Source organism: Sminthopsis crassicaudata, chromosome 1 (genome assembly GCF_048593235.1).
Source record: "Sminthopsis crassicaudata isolate SCR6 chromosome 1, ASM4859323v1, whole genome shotgun sequence".
Lineage (NCBI taxonomy): Eukaryota > Metazoa > Chordata > Mammalia > Dasyuromorphia > Dasyuridae > Sminthopsis > Sminthopsis crassicaudata.
Window position 1 is genome coordinate 463,297,958 of NC_133617.1, and position 19,388 is coordinate 463,317,345.

Here is a 19,388-nt window from a genome sequence, read left to right on the forward strand (position 1 = left end):
AAATCTGGATCCCCTAGTTCCAAATATAGCACTCTCTTTGTACCCTTCTGTTTTTATCTATTCTCTTTAAATATCCCTATGAGCATCCTATTTTGAGTGGTGGTTATAGTCTTGTTTTTGCTAAGCAGTGCAGCATTATGTGTTGAGTCTGGTTTGAGTGGCAACATATAGATGCTTAGGGCGGTATGTTGTTGTTCATTCATTTCAGTTGTATTCAATTCTTTGTGACCCCATTTGGTATTTTCTTGGCACTGATATTGAAATGGTTTGCTATTTCCTTCTCCAGCTTATTTTGCAGATGAGGCAACTGAGGCAAATAGGGTTAAGTGACTTGCCCAGGGTCACATAGCTAGTAAGCAAAAACTGGTTTTGAACTCAGCTCTTCTTGACTCCAGATTTAGCACTCTTTCCATTTAGCTACCCCTAAGGTAGGTCTACACAGTATCAAATGAAGTATGTCTGGCCACCTGGCAGAATTCCTGCAAAAAGTAGAAGTTGAAACTATTTGACCAGAACATGTTCAGTGCTTAGTAAGTGTTCATTGATTTAACTTTAAGGTCCTTTCAACTCTAAGATTCCATGTTTGGCTCTACTACCCAAATTGACCAAATTAGATTATTTATCCCAAAGCAGATTATTTTGTTTAAATAATTTTAATCAACTGTATGCAGCCTGTGATCATGAGAGTGCCACTTAACAATTAAAAGTGTCAAACAATGATGATTTACAGTTGATTTAAAAAGTTTATCTAGATTGTTAAAACTTTTTTTTTTTTAAATAAACAATGTATTATACATACTAAATGCCTGATAAAAATAGGGGGTGATAGCTATTGGGAAATGACTTACTTGCAAGTAAGCTATATCCAGCTTGGGTTTTCTGAATCCCAAGTGTGATATCCTTTAGAAATTTCTAAGGAATCAGAAGATTATTAAGTTTTTACTTCAAATATATCTTAAAATTGTGAATCTCCTATTACCAAAGCATTTATTATATTTGTTTAATTCATCCTCAAATCCAGTTATTAGTCTTCTTCACCAAGATAATGAGAACTCTCAAACTGAACTTAAGTAAATTCCCTCACTGCAATTCAGGATCAGCACATTAGCCACAAGAATGAACTGAAACTGGACCTGTTGATCTCATTGGTATGGGGAAATCCCAGGTGAGAAACTCCCTTTACAAGTTCAAGACTGAATCTCCTTTGTAGTACTGTAGTTTTAGAGAGACCTGGTTAGCAGTAAGGTTAAGTTACTTACCCATCTCTTGTGTCAGAGGTGGTAATTAAACCCACTTCTTCCTGGCTTTGATGCCGGCTCTGTCCACTGCCTGGAGGCAAGAAGTCTCATCTTCCTGAGTTCAAATGTAGTTGTCATTTTACCCCATTTGCCTCAGTTCCCTTATCTGTAAAATGAACTGAAGAAGGAAATCGCAAACTTTTCCAAAATCTTTGCCAAGAAAACTCCTCAGCTAGGATCATGAAAATGTTGGGTACAATTGGAAAATGACTGAATAGCAGCTGTCCTCTACTGCCTTGTTAGCCTTAAAATCTGTCAGTAGTGAACACAAAATGTTGACCATATGTACCTTGTGGGCATTTTTACCAGTCCTCTGTCTACCATTATTTTGAGGGCTTATATATTTCCTTAGGTTTTTGCCAAATCTGGATTAAGGCAGTTGGTTTCTAATTTTCCTGGGAAAAAATGGAATTAACATATGTAGATTTTGTTCAATTTTTTAGGCTCAAATTCTTTTTTTCTGAGGAGGGTGGAATGTCTAAACTGAGGGAAGGCTACTTTGGTCATCTGGACTGGACTAGTTTAGACCTTTTCTGTTCCCTGAATGCCATTATCTGTATCCCTCAGGGCAGCTAAGTAATATCTAAATTTTTATCTCTCACTTCTTTCTTACCCCACTCTTACTTCCAATACCTCCTTAAATTTCCTAGAATTTAATCTAGATTGTAAATGTTCTTTCTCTCAGAAAGATTATTTAAAATAGGAATTCTTCAGTTGATTATCATTCTGTTTGATTTTTTCTTATAATATTTCTTTAAAATTAATGAGAATCAGAAGGGTTTTTGTTTTGTTTTATTAAGATTGACAGTAGAGACATTAGACTGGCTAGGAAAAATTAATATTTTAGTCCTAGGTAAGGTCTCATAAAGGATGAAATTATATATCTCTTACTTCCCTCTCTTCCCCAACCCTGCAATAAAGAACTATATTTCCTGTATCTAGCACAAAGAGACAACCTGTGTGAGGATCTTTTAAGATGATAAAATGTGATGGAAGACAGAGTTGAGTCAAAATGAATAATTATAAATTATATATATTACTATATAAAAATTATATATTTATAAAATAATTATAACTCTGCTTTTTTTCTTCTTCCTAAATGGGATACAGAGAGAAGAATTCAGTAGCTTTTGCTGTCTTTTGAATATGCCTGATTATTTAGGACCCTTTCCAAAGAGTCCAGCTCCTATCATGTCTTGGACTGCTCTTCCTGCCACTATGCAGGAAAAGCTACTGCTAGCCTAGGCAGGTAGGAAATGTAACCTAGCAGTGAAAGGAAGGCAATATCTATTCAATCCCACTCTCCTAAAAAGGTGAAAATACTTCAAAAGGCATCTGCTTGCACTGTTCTATAGATTACTGCCTTGATGGAAAGATTACAAAATTCAGCTGAGAGGTGTATTTGTTTTCTTCCTCCAAAGTTATATAATCTCCTTGAGAGCAAAGAGAGTTTTATTTTTATCTTTGGAGCCCTAATACCTAAAACTTAATGGGATCTTAAATGCTTTTCAATTGATTATAAGATCAGTGAAATAAGGTTATGTGATGATACTTTCCATGATTTAAAGTAAATATAAATAACACAATGGGCTTTGACAAAAAAGAAGTTCTAGTTCATGATGTATACTCTAAACATAGGCTTTTAATAAGTAGAAACATGGAACATGCTCTTGTTACTTTATTATTTTCAGATTGTGCTTGAATGCTGCTCTCTCTTCTTATTCATAGTAGTCTTGAATAATAAGATTATGTAGCTATTTCTAGACTAGAGGAAGTTACAATTGTGAGCATGTATAAAGTTAGAATATTAAGACGCTTGCATTATTTTGTGTGCACCATTTCAGAAAGAACAATGTTAAGTTTTGGTCAATATTTGATCCCATAGGAAAGCCATGATGTGAATTGTTCCTAAAACTATAGAGAAGGCCTTCTGTAACTTGGACTTCTTCAGTTTATTTTCAGTTCTTAAAGAGTTTATATACCCTGAAAACCACCTCTAATAGTAGAGAAGTGGACCAGAAATTTGCAGGATGAGAGGGAATATTTGTAATACCCAGGAAATGATACAGAGAAAATTGAAAGTCGGTCACATTATTAATATCTAGTACCAAAGAGATGTCATGGTCACAATGAAGCACACTTAGATTATGTGAATTATTTCATATTCTTCTTACCTTTAAATATCCTTAAGACAGAAATCAGTGTACATCTATTTCAATGTAAACATGATATTCTGGCCTCTACTGTTAATAAGAGACTATGTATGTTTGATGTTTTTTCCCCAACTTTAGGGATAGGCTTGAGTATGACCAAACCATCCTTTCTATATGGCTTCTCATCCCACTTGATATTTGTAAATAAATCAGCTTCTTGAACTTATTACAAAGCATTATGGTAACTTAGCTTCACAGGGGCATGTTTTGTTCTTGAACATTACTTCTCAGTTATCTTTAATAAATCTTTCAAAAGAAATCTGGCTAAAATTGGTGTGAAAAGTTTCAGGAGAACCTAGTTATTCCATATATATTTCACCAAAGATTTAAAAGATCATCAGATTGAATAATAATCAAGAAATCACAAACAATTAGTTTCTTTATCCAACCCTGGACTAAGCTAAAAGATGGCTGGTTAGAAACTGTTAGTGTAGGGAGAGAGATCCTTACAGGGAACCCTATACTAAGTCAAATAAATAAACCAGAGGCTCATACCAGTGTCTAGACCTAGGGATTCCCTTGGAGGGCTTAAACAAGACCACAGAGGCTCATCCCCCATTTTGGATCATCACTGATTTGCATCTCAGCATATCACTTATAATAAGAAATATAATGTATTTTGCTGCATTATAATGAAATTTAATAATAATAATAGCTTGTGTTAGTATAGCCCTTTATTGTCAGTAAAGTATAACTAATTCAGAACTCTTGAAATAGATAATGCAAATATGAATGTCCTCATTTTACAGATGAAGAAACAGATTCAGGTTAAGCATGTTGTCTACACTACAAAATTCAAGTCTTGAATTCCTAGGTCATCAAATGCAATATGGTGCTATAACCATGTTATTTGAAATTATGCTGTTAGAGGCAATTGTATCAGGAGATGCAAGAGGGCAACAAATCTTAGGAACTAGAGAGGGACAGTTAATGGAAACAAGAAGAAACAATGTCTGCTTTCACATATTTCCTGTGAAAGTGAAATGTGGAAAAGACATTTCTCAATGCAAATATTCAGAGGCTGCATGGCCAGCTGACAGAGATGCTATAGAAGAGCTTCCAGAATCAGCTAGGCAGGTTGAACTAGAACCCAGCTTCTTAAACTGTGGGTTGTAACCCCATATAGCTTTTGTAACTAACTGAATGTGGGGTGTTATGAATTTTAAATTTATTATCAATAAACACTTGATAACACTTGAAGGAGTTGCAAATATCTACTCACACGCAGATATCCCTTGTGGATTGGGAATGGAATCAATTGGAGGCAAGAGGAAAGAGGAGAGAGGTCAGACAATGCAACTGCCTCTCAGTGTCCTTGTATCATCATCATCCTCTCACATGAAGAGATCCATTCTACAGGTCTGAGTTAGACCTACAGCAGCCACTGGCAGGTGGCTCCCGTATCACAACAAATTTGTATACCTGTTTTATATACTTATACACCTGGGATAACATAAAAATTCCTCAGGTGAATAGGAGTAGTAAGTGAAGAAAATTTAAGAAGTCCTCATCTAGATGATTTCCGAGGTTCCTTCAGATTATAACATTCTGTGATTCAACTACTTTTCACAAGACTGTACTATTTCACAAAACTGTACTGTTTGTTTCTGACTGCCTTAATCATAGATTCTTAACTCTTTTTATGTCATGGACTCCTATTCTTCATCTTCCTCCTCATCATTATAACAGTAGTAGTAATAATACTTATTTTTATAGTTCCTTATGGTTTACAAAGCACTTTATAGGTGTTATCTCATTTGAACCTCACAACAACCTTGTGAGCTAGTTCCTGTTGTTATCTGATGGATATCTAATGTGAAAATTGAGATTAGGTGATCCTTCCAGAGTTATAGAAAGCTACTGCATAACCTTATGTTGTTAAATGCTTCTCATAAAATACATAGGATTATCAAAGGAATCAATTATATTGAAAATGTAGTTATAAAAATCTTTTTAAAAAAAATGTTCGCAGGTCCCAGCTTAAGAACCTTTGTTCTAAAGACTTAGAATCTTTTGGAGAGATAGAGGGAGGGATCCAAATTTTGAGTTTGTTGTTATTTAGTTGTTTTCAGTTGGTTGTTTTTTGTTACCTGTGACCCCATGTGGGATTTTCTTAGCAAAGTGTGGTTTGCCATTTTCTTCTCCAACTTATTTTACAGATGAGGAACCTGAGGCAAACAGCATTAGCTGACTTGCCCAGGGTCACACAGCTAGTAAGTGTCTGAGGCTGGATTTGAATACAGGAAGACCAAGAGTCTTTCTGACTCTCTGTCCAGCAGAGCTGCTTTTAAATTTTGAGTTACAGAACATTGATTGAGGTACAAAACATCAACAAGATTGAAGTCTACCCTGTTTCAAGTGATACATATAATGCTAAAGATCATTCAACTTGTAGCTTACTTCTAGCCATAGCTATATAGAAGTTATACTGAACACCAATGTTGAACAGTTGCCTGCTTTTAAAGACACTGACAGATAAGACATAATGGAAATATCTAGGGCAGTTCTAATGTTTTCATTAGACAGCTTGATTATACATGCTGGTTTGAACTCTAATGGCAAGGAGAAATCAGATCCATGACCTTATAGAGGTCTTATTGAATGATGACCTAAAGGGAACAAAAAATTGGCTTCTGCATTAGGGGATTCATAATTTAGTGTTTTCTTAAATACTTCTTCTGTAATATTCTAGTATGGAACAGTAAAGCATGACTTTGATGTCAGAGAATTTGAGTTTCATTATTACACGCGTCATTTTATGAACCAGTTAACTCATCCTCATCTGTAAATTAAGGGGGGGAGGTAAAGTAGACATCCTCAGATATATTCTAGTTTTATTTCTGTAATACTATAATTTGGTTAGCTTCCAAGATGATGGAGTGAAGATACAAAAGGTCTTAATAGACTATAGCCATTGTGCCAAGTCTAATAAGATAAAGTCTCACTGAACTGGTGAGGAGTCTTTTCTGAACTTAGCTAAGCTGGTATTTAAATATTATATTAAATATTTCAGCCCATCATTAGGCCCATATTTGAAGTTTATCCAACATGGTAACACTTCATAAGGTCATAGATTTCTAGCTGTGTATATTTACTGATAGCATGATTTTCAAGAAATCACTGAAGATAAATTCACCCAGTTCAGAATTTAGCAGAAAGTTTCCTTAAATAAGAATTCAATTCCACTGACATTCTTGGATATCTATTATGTGTCTCAGGTCCTGGGTTGACTAGGACAATCAAAGAAAGAATCCTTACTCTTAAATGTTTTTTTGGGGGGAAGGGAAATTAACAGATAAATAGATAGAGATGATATCTGGGAGGGAAAGTGCTATAAGGAGATAATCTAAAGAGCAGAACTAGCACTGCAGCTAAGCCAATGCAGTATAGTTGTGATTGGGAATTTAATGAGTAGCATGGTGGTGGGAAATGCCAAAGGAAGGATGTTTATGTTGCAAACCACTCAGCTAAAATTGGCATCTGAATGTGTATGGGCTTGCACATTCAGACTCTTTTATAAAATTCAAAGTGCAGAAAAATGACTAAATTTAACTTTTTAAATGGAAATTTTGTAAATTGTGGCCTAAAAATTTTTCTGTATTTTTCACCTTTGTCTTGACTGTCTCTCTCTTTTTGTAGTAGGAGGCAGCCTACTTTATTCAGTGGATAGAGCTCTAAGCCTGGAATCAGAGAGACATGAATTCAAATGTTGCTTCAGTCACTTACTGGTTGCATGGTCTTGGGCAAATCATTTGACTTTTGTTTGCCTCAGTTTCCCTTTCTGTAAAATGGGGATTCCCTGGAGAGGAAAATAAGGCAGGTGACCTTGTACAACACTCCCTCACTTAAATCTAATTTACTTGCATGTCAGGGCATCACCTCCCTGATGTCATGGTCCTACTCAAGAATAAATGACAAGCCCTTTTTATAGTGGTAAGGAATTGGAAACTGAGTGGATGCCCATCGGTTAGAGAATGGCTGAATAAGTTTTGGTATATGAATATTATGGAATATTATTGTTCTGTAAGATTTACATGAACTGATATTAAGTGAAGAAGTGAATTCTAATGCACATTGTCTCTTTTCAACAATGAGATAATTCAGACCAGTTCCAATAGACTTGTGATGAGGAGAACCATTCAGAGAGAGGCCTGTATGTGGATCTGAATGTGGATCCCAGCATAGTATTTTCACTTTCTTTGTTGTTTTTTGCTTGCTTTTTGTTTTCTTTCTCAGTTTTTTCCTTTTTGATCTGATTTTTCTTGTGTAGCATGATAATTGTGTATATGTATAGAATTGTATACATTGGATTACTTGCTATCTAGGGGAGTGGGTGGGGAAAAGGGAGGAAGAAAAATTTGGAATACAAGGTTTTGCAAGGTTTGAAAACTATCTTTGCACATATTTTGAAAGTAAAAAGTTATTATTTTTTAAAAAATGAAGGACAAATAACAATGGGGGTAAGAATAACACCTGTCAGGGTTATTTTGAGGATGAAATAAACAGTAATTGTAAAGCACTTAATATAGTGCCTAGCATATAATGGTAAGTACAGTATAAATGTTAGCTATTTTTATTTCTGTTTGGCTCAGTTTCCTCTACTGTAAAATAGAATGATAATAGCTCTCAGGATTGTTATGAAATTCAAATGATTTATAAAAGCATTTAGCATAATGTCTGTAACATAATAAGTACTTAATAAATGACTGTTTCTTTCCTTTCTTTTTATCATGAGTAATCTGGATTAATGATTACTGGGTGAGCAATAGGAGGAGAAACCCAAATTGGGAACTGATTAAGGCTGTATTAACTATAGTTTTTTTTGTTATTGTTGTTTTTGTATACCTGGGTTTCAGGTGTTGTGTTTCTCTCATTTTTAGTAGATCTTCTTAAATCTTTTCTACTCATAAGCTCTTTTTGCCAAGAAATTTTTATGTGACCCTGGGAATATCTGTATATAAAATAGGTATATAAATCAGACACTGATAATAAATCATAATTTCATGACACCCCCCAATTCAGTCTCACAAATCAAAATTGAAACAGAATAATAGCCACTTTTGCAAAAGAGAAAGCATAGTTACTTTTCCCATCCCCCAAATTAATGATTTCTTAGAAACCTCAGGAGACTCATAAAAGAACTATAAACCATTTAAATGAGTTACTCATACTCTGAATATGTTCAGGCTGTTAGAGCTACAAAAGACCTTAGATATTATTTAGTCTACTCCCTCTCTACTCTCCCTCCCATTTTATAAAGGAAGTGACTGAGGCCCCAGGAGCTCACTGACTTGTCCACAGTCACATAGTGGCCAACCTGGAGCTCAGGCCCAGTATTGTGAGTTCTAACCCAAGTGTACTAATTCCCAGTCCAGACCTCCTTCTGTTGCACGTTGTTACATCACTAAAACCTAATTATTAAATACTTGATTCAAGGAACTTTCCAAGATAATGAAAGATTTATTTTTTTCAAACTTTGCTGGTTGCTAAGAAGCTGGTTCACGAATCTGGTTTTTAATCTTGTTCTTATAGTGTTTTGGTTGGTGATATGCCATAGAAACCTCTTGGCTGAGCTTGGCATCCAGCAAGGTTTCTGTATAACTCATGCATTCACTTCAATCAGATGATTTTTACAGACTGTTGTATAATAAATGCTCTCAAGTATGTACCACTTCAGGGTTTGCAAAGAACTTTAGATATGGAATCTTGCCAAAACCATTAAGCAACCCCCCAAAAGTGAGTTCCATTATTCTCCCCATTTTATAGATGGGAAAATTGATTTGAGGTATGAGTTGAAATCAGGTTTTCTTAATCCCAAGGTCAGTGTTTTATCCACTATACCACTTGCCTGCTTCTAGATAGGCCACATTTTCATTTCAAGGTCCTTTCTATATCCAAAATTAGGTCATTTCATCACAAATTGACTTCATCAGAAGTCAAGAAATTGATAGATCTGCAGTGCAGCTTTAAAATGAAGAACATGATTAGCAATTGATTGTTTTTGGTTTTTTATAAACAGAAGTTAGCAGCTAACAATCACAAAAAGAAATCACATGGATCATCAAGATTTTCATGGTCCCCGGAAGACAGAATGGGATTAGAGTCGTTTCAATAACTTTATTACTCACGATATGCAAGGACAGTTGGTGGTGCAGTAGATAAAATGCCAGGCCTGGAGTTAGGAGGACCTGAGTTCAAATTTGGCCTGTGTGTCACCCTTATTAGCCTTACTTTCTTATCTGTAAGATGAATTGAAGAAGGAAATAAATGGTCTCCCATATTATTCTAACTGAAACGATTCAATAACATTGTATACTAGCCACTGTGCCAAGTGTTGGAGATTCAACAGAGACAGTGCCTGCCCTCATGTAGCTTATTATCCAAGGAGAAAAGATGCAAACAGACTTATACAAAGCAAGCTATAAAAAGCTTAGGAATAGGAAATAATTAACAGAAGGAGGCACATACAGGCCACAGAGTAAATTTGTCTTCCTTGGCTAGTAGCATAGTTCTGCTTGTGTGGTCACTATTGTCTTCTCCATCTTTAGTCATTCTCACTCCAAGCAAAAGTATGGCCCAAATTACCTGAATCAGTTCGATGTACCATTTTGAATTAATTAATAATAGGATATTAGATTTTGTTAGTTTTAGTCTGTCATTTCAAATCAGAATTTGTTAAGTAATTGATCAAGCAGTCTCAACAAGCATTTATTAAGCCCTACTGTGTGCCAAGCCAAGTGCTGACTCCAGGCTGGGTACTCTCTCCTCTTCTGCCATCTAGCTGCTCTTTGTTGAATTTTAGGATCTAATAAACTTTTCTGTAAACACAACATATTTTTAAACAGAGCATTCACAAGTATTCATTTAAAGTATCAGCATAGGGGCAGCTAGAGAGCACAGTGAGTAGCGCACCAACTTTGAAGTCAGAAGAACCTGAGTTCAAATCTAGCCCCAGATACTTAATTTATCAGCGGTGTAATCGTGGGCAAATCACTTAACTGCAATTGCTTTACCAAAACACACACACACACACACACACACACACACACACACACACACACACACACTTTCTTAATATACTTACACAAAATAAGCAGCATGCATTTATGTTGGTACTTTTTTTCTACCTCTAACTTAAAAATTTATTTAAATGTATATTTTTAAACATGGTAATGTTTTAAAAATATTATATCCCTAATATTTTTAAAAATTAAAAACCATAAATTCCTCACTTCATGAGTCATCATGAATGAGAGTGATTGGATGAAGCTTTCTCAGTAGTGAGACTAAGTCACATGATCCCTGTTCCTAGACCTTGAACCCTGGGATGGCTTCCAGATGTGTGTCGGGACTCTCTCTGCAGGGACTAAATAAATGCTTTCTCTTGCAAAGAACTTTAGATATGGAATCTTGCCAAATCCATTAAGCAACCCCCCAAAAAGTGAGTCCCATTATTCTCCCCATTTTACAGATGGGAAAATTGATTTGAAGTATGAATTGAAATCAGGTTTTCTTGATCCCAAGGTCAGTGTTTTATCCACTATACCACTTGCCTGCTTCTAGATAGGCCACATTTTCATTTCAAGGTCCTTTCTATATCCAAAATTAGGTCATTTCATCAGAAATTGACTTCATCAAAAGTCAAGAAATTAATAGATCTGCAGTACAGCAGATGTCTCTGATTAGTTAGTTTGGGAAAGGGGCCTAGCACTTGTCCTATACAATCAGAAGAATTACTTTAAAATATATTTCATTTTTCTTTGGGATATATCCCATAAAAAAATAGCAAATATAGGTCCTATACCTCACAGTAAAGGATATCTAATCTGCCTCTCACATCTTCAATTTTCTTCATTCATAGAATCTGAGTTGGAAAGGAACCTCAATCTACTAAGTACAACCTGATTGTTATGTTTCTACCTCTCCAAATTTCCATTCTTGGAAATTAAAAAAAGTACTTCAGGGAGTTTATCTCTTTATAGGATTATTTGATGGGTATAGCAAACTTTGGGCTTCAGTGATAAAATTTGCCAGTTCTCATCTCTCTTTCCACAGTAGCCTGCACAGAATGGTGTCTCTTGATCTGGGTCCCATTGTTCCGTCTCTCTGACTGTCAGGTTTTCCAGAAAGATAATACTGATTTTTATTGAGCTTTCTCCCTTAACTAAATTACTATGGGAGCAGGGAAGGAATGGAGGAAGAAGGGGATGAGGAGGAGGTCTGCTAATTAGCACTGAACAAATTACTTCGTGCTTTCATGGCTAGGATCATAGAGGAAAATGAAGATGAACGAGATGAGGTGAGATCTCTCAAGATGGTTGTGAAAATGAGGAAGACTTCATCTAGTCAGAGTTGGAGTAGCCCTGAAGGTCCTTGAGCAACCCAAGGGCAGTTAAATGATTTGCCCACAATTACAACTGGTAAATTAAGTATCTGTGGAAGTTTCCCTTCCTGCTATTCTCCCTACTTCAGTCAAATATGGGCAACTATGTACTTGTTAGCCAAGTTCAATTTCTTGGGTAGTTCCTGTGTTTAGACTGTTAACACCCTCAGCCAATGAGGATGATAGTCAGTGGTTGGAGGGGGTGTTAGGGACTATTTAAAGTGTAAAACCTGTCCCAAAAGGTGCCTCTTTTTATTATTATTATTTTTTTTTTGCGATTGCCCGCTTCTTACGAGGGAATTTACAATAAACTTTTGATTTGTTTTAGAGATCTCTCCAGCTTTTTTATTAAATGGTGACCACTGCATTCTGAGCTACACAAAGATTTTAACTGTCGTCACATCCCCTTGCTACCTTTATAAGTTTCGTCAAAATGAGGAAGGCATTTGAAATCCCTTCTCCAGTCATCCAGAAAGTACAGACTGTTCCCAGGCACATGGATTGTATTGTAGCCGATTATGAATTCAGATTGGGGACCATAAGAAAGCAAAACTGTAAAATGAGAAATTACAAAAAAAAAAAAAAGGAAAAAGTGTGAATTACCTTTTAGTGAATGGGTCATATTACAAAAATAAATCTGTTTTGGCTTCATAAGTAGCCTGACCTGGGAAGTAACATTCTCCCTGTTTTACACGTGAATTCCTTATTTGAGTGAGGAAGAACATTCATTACATTTCTTAGAGGCAGATGAATGTCTGTGTTAAACACCTTCTGCCCTACCTTCTGTCCTCTTGACCTCTGCCTTTTTGCATCTTATATACAGATCTTGAATGCCTAAGGATCTGTCTTGACTCTAGAGCATGACATTCTTAAAGAGAAAGGGTGAAATAGGGAGGTGTGAAGTATTTGGGGAAGGGGAGGAGAGTAAGAAAATTATTCCCACTATTCCTTATCTTTTTTTATTCCTATTTCAAGTACTACATCAAGTTCTCTCTTTATTATTGTTATTTTTAAAGATTAACAATTTCCGCTTTCCCATATTAATTTTTAAAAAATGTTTTGGCTTCATACCATGAGAAGATATTTTCCAGAGGGTCTTGGAAAAGTTATTAGTAATGATCTGATCACCATTTTTATACCCTTTATTCAACTTTTAAAGTTTTCTGTGCCAGAAGAGGCCAAAAAGAAACAAACCCTCAGACAACATAGTGAGGGGAAAGCTAGATGTGGTGAAAAGAGCCCTGTGGAGTTTGTAGTTACATTCAGCTCTTCCACTAATAAGCTGAATGACTTGTCACCTTACCTCACCTTACCTCTCAAGCCTGTTTTTTTTTTTTTTTTTTTTTTTTTTTTAATCTCTAGAATGAAGGAGATTGGATTAGAAATTCCCTCCTAGTTATAAATCTGGGATTTAGTGATCCACACAGGTAATTACAGAAAAGTGGGACTTGAAATGAGGGACCAAGGGAGGGAATTACCAAGGGAGGGCCATCTCCCAAATCCCACTCTTGGACTCTGAAGATTTAGCCAGACACTTTGAAGTGTCATTTTCAAGTTTGATATGGGGCTGTACTAAGCCCATTTTAGCTTAGAGAAAGGCAGGGAGGGGAGAGAAGAATGAAGTGGGATAGATATAGGAAAGTGCCTCTGTACTAATCTGACCTGGAGAGGAACCAGTTTCTCTTACCAGGCAATAATTATCTATTGTGTGATTTTTAAGGATTGCTCAAAGGAATTGGGGAATGCTTGAGCAGGCAAAAATGTTGTATGTCCAAAAATCAGCAGTGGTCTTGTGTCAAACCCCAAGAGAAAAAAAAATACACTCCTACCAGATGTTCCCTCTCCTTCTGTTCTTGGCTCACACCTCTCTCTTCTTCATATACCTCATCTACCCCTTCTTCGCTATGGAATCCAGGAAGGGAAAAATAAATAAAGGAATGTGAAGAATTTTTTAAAGGACATGAAAGATAGCTAGGCTCCATTGTATGACACAAACAAGATGCAAGAAAAATAGCCCAGAGCATGTTACTGAGGGGGGTGAGGTGGGAGTGCTAATATTTAAGTAGATATAATTATTTTCCAAAGAGAAATTTTTATAATCTAGCCCTTCAGTCATATCTGACTCTTTGTTAAGCCCACCATAGCATGCCAGTATCATCTGTTTGCTTCTCCCCCTACCCCCCGTTTAAAAAAAAATTTTTTTTTAAAAATACACATTGCTTTATGAATAACGTTGGGAAAGAAAAATCAGAGCAAAAGGGAAAACTATGGGAGAGATTTAAAAAGCATGTATTGATTTATTGATTTAATTCTGTCTCAAGTTCTTTTTCTGGATATAGATGGCATTTTCTGTCTAAAGTCTATTGGGATTGCCTTGGAATATTGTTTTCTTTTTAAGATACTGAATTATGTCATTTTCTTCTCTAATGGATCTGAACTTTGAACAAGAGGAAGCATCTAGTATTTCACTGCTATGTTGTCAAGGGTGGGAAGAATTCAATTAATATTAGTGATATCCCTCCTCATCTTCACTCTTTGCTCTCCTCAGTACTGTAAATTGTTATCTGAAAGTAGGCCAGGAACTCCCTTATATTTCCAAAGCAATAGTTGAAGGGCAGCTAGGAAGCACAGTGGATAGAGTGCCAGAGAAGCCAGGAAGAATCATCTTGCTCAATTCAAAAACAGCTTCATATACTTTCTAGCAGCTTAACCCTGGGCAAATCTCTTCAATCTGCTTGCCTCAGTTTTCTCATCTTTAAATGAGCTGGAAATGACAAACCATTTCAGTATCTTCATCAAGAAAACTCCAAATAGGTCTGAAGAACTGTACATGACTAAAATGACTCATAATGAATAATAATGAAATAATGAAAGTCTTATAGTTGGTTAGTTTCCGACTTTTCAGAAAGTTGATAAAGAAAAGCATCACATGTCAGAGTATTTCAGAGAGATTTATTCAGGATAAATCAAATAAGGGCAATATGCTTTTCTTTCATGCATTGTGTATGTCATCATTGACTCAAATACAGATGCAGCTGTTACTGTCCACCAGACTTCTCAGTGCTTTCCTGAAACCCTCCAGCTGTACTTATAATTTTAGAATTAGTCTAGCATTGTCCTAAGCATGGAGTTGAACTCTGAAGTCTTCTGTACTGTATGTAGAGTTGCCAGAAACTAGTAACAACATCCTCTATTTGGATATATATATATATATATCAAAAAGATAGAGAGTATTTAATATTTTATTTGAAAGGAAGAGATTTACTGGGACCAAATGGATCCATGGTTTGGTCTCCAGGCTGAATGAGACTATTGTCTCCAAAAATCCAGCAAACAATGGGAGTTCTTAATGACATATATACAGTTGGCTCAGATACTGGGGGTAGACCGAGGCAGGGGCAGAGTCAGAGTGCTGAGAACAGGAACAGGACTCTGACAAGGTAGGGGAAAGGTACCGGAGAGGGGAGAAGCATCTTGATAAGATGGTATCTGATATTCTAATAGATTGGGATGGGGAGAGGCATTCTGATTTACTAAAATATAAGATCTTTTATCCTTATCAAATATTCTTATGATTAAGAGGGAGGGATGGTTTTGCAGAATTAAGCAGAACAACTGAGGCATAACAATTCAGGGACAATTTAGGGAAACAATGTACTTTTTGGTCAAGTTGAATTTCGTGGGTAGATCTCGTGTTTAGAATGTAAGACTCTCAGCCAATGGTGGGAGGGGGTGTTTGCGTTAGGGATTAAAAGGTGTCAGTCCTGCCCCTGAGGGTGCTTTCTCCCTAGTCTGTAGGAGAGATTGTCTGCTCCAGGGGTCAGTTGCCCCTTCTCCAGAGAATGTACGATAAACTTTGCTTTTCTCTAGAGCTCTCTCCAGCTTTTTTTTTTTTTTTTTTTTTTTTTTTTAATTAAATGGTGACCCCTCACCATTTCCGTACCACCCAATCCAACTAGTAAGTGAGGCTGAAATTGAATTCAGGTCTTTCTAACTTCAGGCTTCCTCTATCCACTGCTCCACTTATCTGCCACAAAGATAATAAATACCAGCTGGTTTTAAAAACAAACAAATGAACAAATCACTACCCGGAAAGTTCTGGTCTAAGGGGAATGTAGAGAGGGGCTTGAATTATTCTATCAACTTAAAGTCAATTGCCTCTAGGAATGTTGCCTTTGCAAATAACCCCTCCGGAATGCTCTTCCTATTGCTGGGAAGCTCCTTTAAATTCAATTACAAAGAATAGATTATAAAGTGTAAGCTACTGTGTCCTAGCTTTTTATTGTGGCACTTACGTATTGATTTGTATATAATCCCCTTGAGATTCAAATTTTTCCTTAAATTATTCTTTTGGTGGTAAAGCCCCATCCAGATTCCCTTTTCATTTGCAAAGAACTTTTCCTTTCAGTCCTGAAGTGAAATAGTTTCCCTGCTATCCTGAATAGGGATCTTTGAGAATGGAATCTTCTTCTTTCCTAGCATCCCAAATATCTTCCCCCCTCTTATCTCTACTTCACCTTCAAAATAACTTTAACCCTTTGAAGTGAAACTAGAGCTGACATTAGATAATTTGCAACTTTGGGCAAAGCTACCTTTATATAACTAATATTGGAGTGTGTGTGAAGGGATAGAGTGGAGATTGGTGGTTTAATGGAGGGGGGGAGGTGACATTCCACTTCTTTCTTCCTTATCTTGACCTAATCAGATCTTCCCTGAGGTAGAGCACTGTCATACATACAGGGAATTTAATCCCTGGCCAAGTTGGAAGCACCTGAGCAGGAATAGCCACTGTGACTACAGAGGTCCAGATAATTTACTTTGAGGCCAGATCTTCTCTGCTGCATCCATTTTGGTAAGGCAATATATAGATTTTGAAATTAAATAAGGTCTTTTAAGTGACTGTAGATATACAAAGATCAACAAAATAAAACAGTATATGCAAGAACAGAAAGGTATTGCCTTGTAGGAAAGAGTTGGCTATGGTGTTAGGAAGAATAGGTTTCAAGTTTACCACTGGCTCAGGGACCCTGTATGAGTCACTTAATTCAATTCAGTAATCATTTATGTACGAGATAAGGTGACATCTCTCAAGACAGTTGTGAAAATCGAGCAAGGCTTCATGTACTTCAGAGTTGGACTAGGCCTGAAGGTCCTTGAGCATTGACTCAAGGGCACACCTAAGTCCCCTTCCTGCTATCCTCCCATAACATCATTTTCTCCCTACTTCAATTAAATATGGGCAACTATGCACTTATTGGTTAAGTTCAATTTCTTAGGTAGTTCCCTAGTTTAGAATGTAAGACTCTCAGCCCATGGGGATGATGGTCAGCGGTGGGGGGATGGTAATTGCATTAGGGACTATTTAAAGTGTAAAACCTGTCCCAAAAGGTGCCTTGCTCTACTGTATAGACAGTTGCTTCTCAAGAGAACTTACAATAAACTTTTGCTTTGCTCCTAGAGATCCCTCCAGCTTTTTTTTTTATATGATGACCCCTCACCATTCTGAGCCATACATATATTATGTGTGCCAGGGACCACTGGGGATGCAAAAAAGGCAAAAGACACTCCCTGCCCTAACAATTTAAGCTCACAATCTAACAGGGGAGACCACATGCAAACAGATCACACAATGCCAACCACATATGGTATCAATAGGAAATAATTGACTGAGGGAAGGCACTGGAATTAAGGGAGATTAAGGAAGGCTTTCTATTGGAGGTGGGATTTTAGTTAGAATTTAAAGGAAACCAGGGAGGTCAGTAGTTAGAAAGGGAGAAGGAGAAGATTTGTTCCCGGTATGGAGGACAGCCAGAGAAGATGCCCAGAGCTAGGGGATAGTCTTGGCTAGTGTTATTAGTCAGCTGTGGCTGGGAGAGTTTAGTTTGTCAAGGGCTTTGATTGTCAAACAGCAGTTTGAATTTGCTCCTGAGAGGCAATAGGGAGCCCCCAGTGTAAAATCAGAGAGGTGACATGATCAGACTTGTGTTTTAGGAGCCTTGCTTTAGTGACTTAATGGAGAGTGAATTGGAATGGGGAGAGATTTGAGGCCGGAAGACTTACTGGCTGCATATTGCAATAATCATGAGGATATGAGGGCTCACAGCTGGAGGGGCAGCAGTGTCTGGAGAGGATGTTTCTGAGATGAAACTTAACCTATTTGTATTCCCAGCAACTGAAGTGACTAACTTTGGTAATGGAGAATTTACTAATTAGGATTTGTTTTTATAAATGAATTCAGAAGTCCCACCCCTATCCTTGGCCTTATTCAGCATGACCCAGAATAGAAGTGGGCTGGGTGGGTTTGGAGAAGGCCATTCTGGCCTAGGACTTAAGTGTGATAAGATAAGGAGAAGAGGTTGTTTGGAGCCAGACTATGGAGCCCAAAGAATTTGTATGTTATTAGAATTTTGTATGCTTAGCTGCAAGAAACTAACAGGTTTTTGTGAAGTCAGTTGATATTTTTGGACCAATGAATTAGGGAGATTTGCATAACTGACCCAGTGTATGAAACTGGTAGCCAATGGCTGATGATTATCTCACATTTTTGGAACCCAGAAAAAAAGAAAAAAAGACTCCGTCCCTGATAAAGACTTAGTCTTGATGATCTCATATTTTCTGTCTGGGAAAAGCAGCTGAGAGCATTTCTGAGACCATTTCGTTCTCACAACATCTCTTGGGAAATTGATCTAGCAATGAGTTATTCGGAGTGATATTTCCCTACTTTTTTTTTTCTTTTTTTTTTTAAGTTTTATTTTCAGTTTTGAAGAAAAAGAAATGATGCCCCAGTGAATCCAGTTAGGATGTGAAAGTTTCTGTAATAGTATTTCTTGTCTAGCTTTTGCATTTTTTTCGAACAGTTTGCTGAAATCTCATGAAATCTCTTCAGTTTTATAGCTAAGGCATATGCATTTACACCCAGAGCACTACTGAATAGGGAGTAACTCATTTCCTTACTGGCAAGGGATCACAAGCAAGGGTTTTTTTTACCCACTCCCTTCCTGCCCAGACATATTTTTACCCATAAAACCAATGCCCTCCTCTTTCCCTCCTGACACTGGTGGGATTCCTCCAGTGAACAACAGAAGCCTTATGCTCTATAGCTATGGCACAAAAATCTAAGGGTTGTAGCAATTGTGCTCCACTCTGTTTCTTCCCAAATATCTCTCCTCCTCTAGAATTTAATCCTCCTTCCTTTGCTTTAGTAATTTGCAGTGTGGTGGAAATAGAACAAGGAATTTATATGATTGAAGCCTTGAAAATTGTGCCATCACTATCATTTTCCTCTCTTACAGTCTACCAGGAATTCTGAGCCTTAACTGTCTTTTGAGAACTAACTATGCATGGGATTTTATGACATAAAAAGAGGCTTATAAAATTATTTTAAACTTTTTTTCTAAAATTTAATATTAAAAATTATACCTCATTGTCCCTCCTGATCTTGGAGCACTAGTCAATTGACCACCTTGCCTATTGTTCATCCTAGCACTGAATTGG

General features: G+C 36.7%; 1 protein-coding gene across 8 annotated transcripts in view; it reads left to right on the plus strand.

The window, feature by feature from the left end:
* Positions 1-19,388, plus strand: part of PALM2AKAP2 (PALM2 and AKAP2 fusion) — a 485,619-nt gene that overhangs the window by 396,040 nt on the left and 70,191 nt on the right. The window lies entirely within an intron of this gene.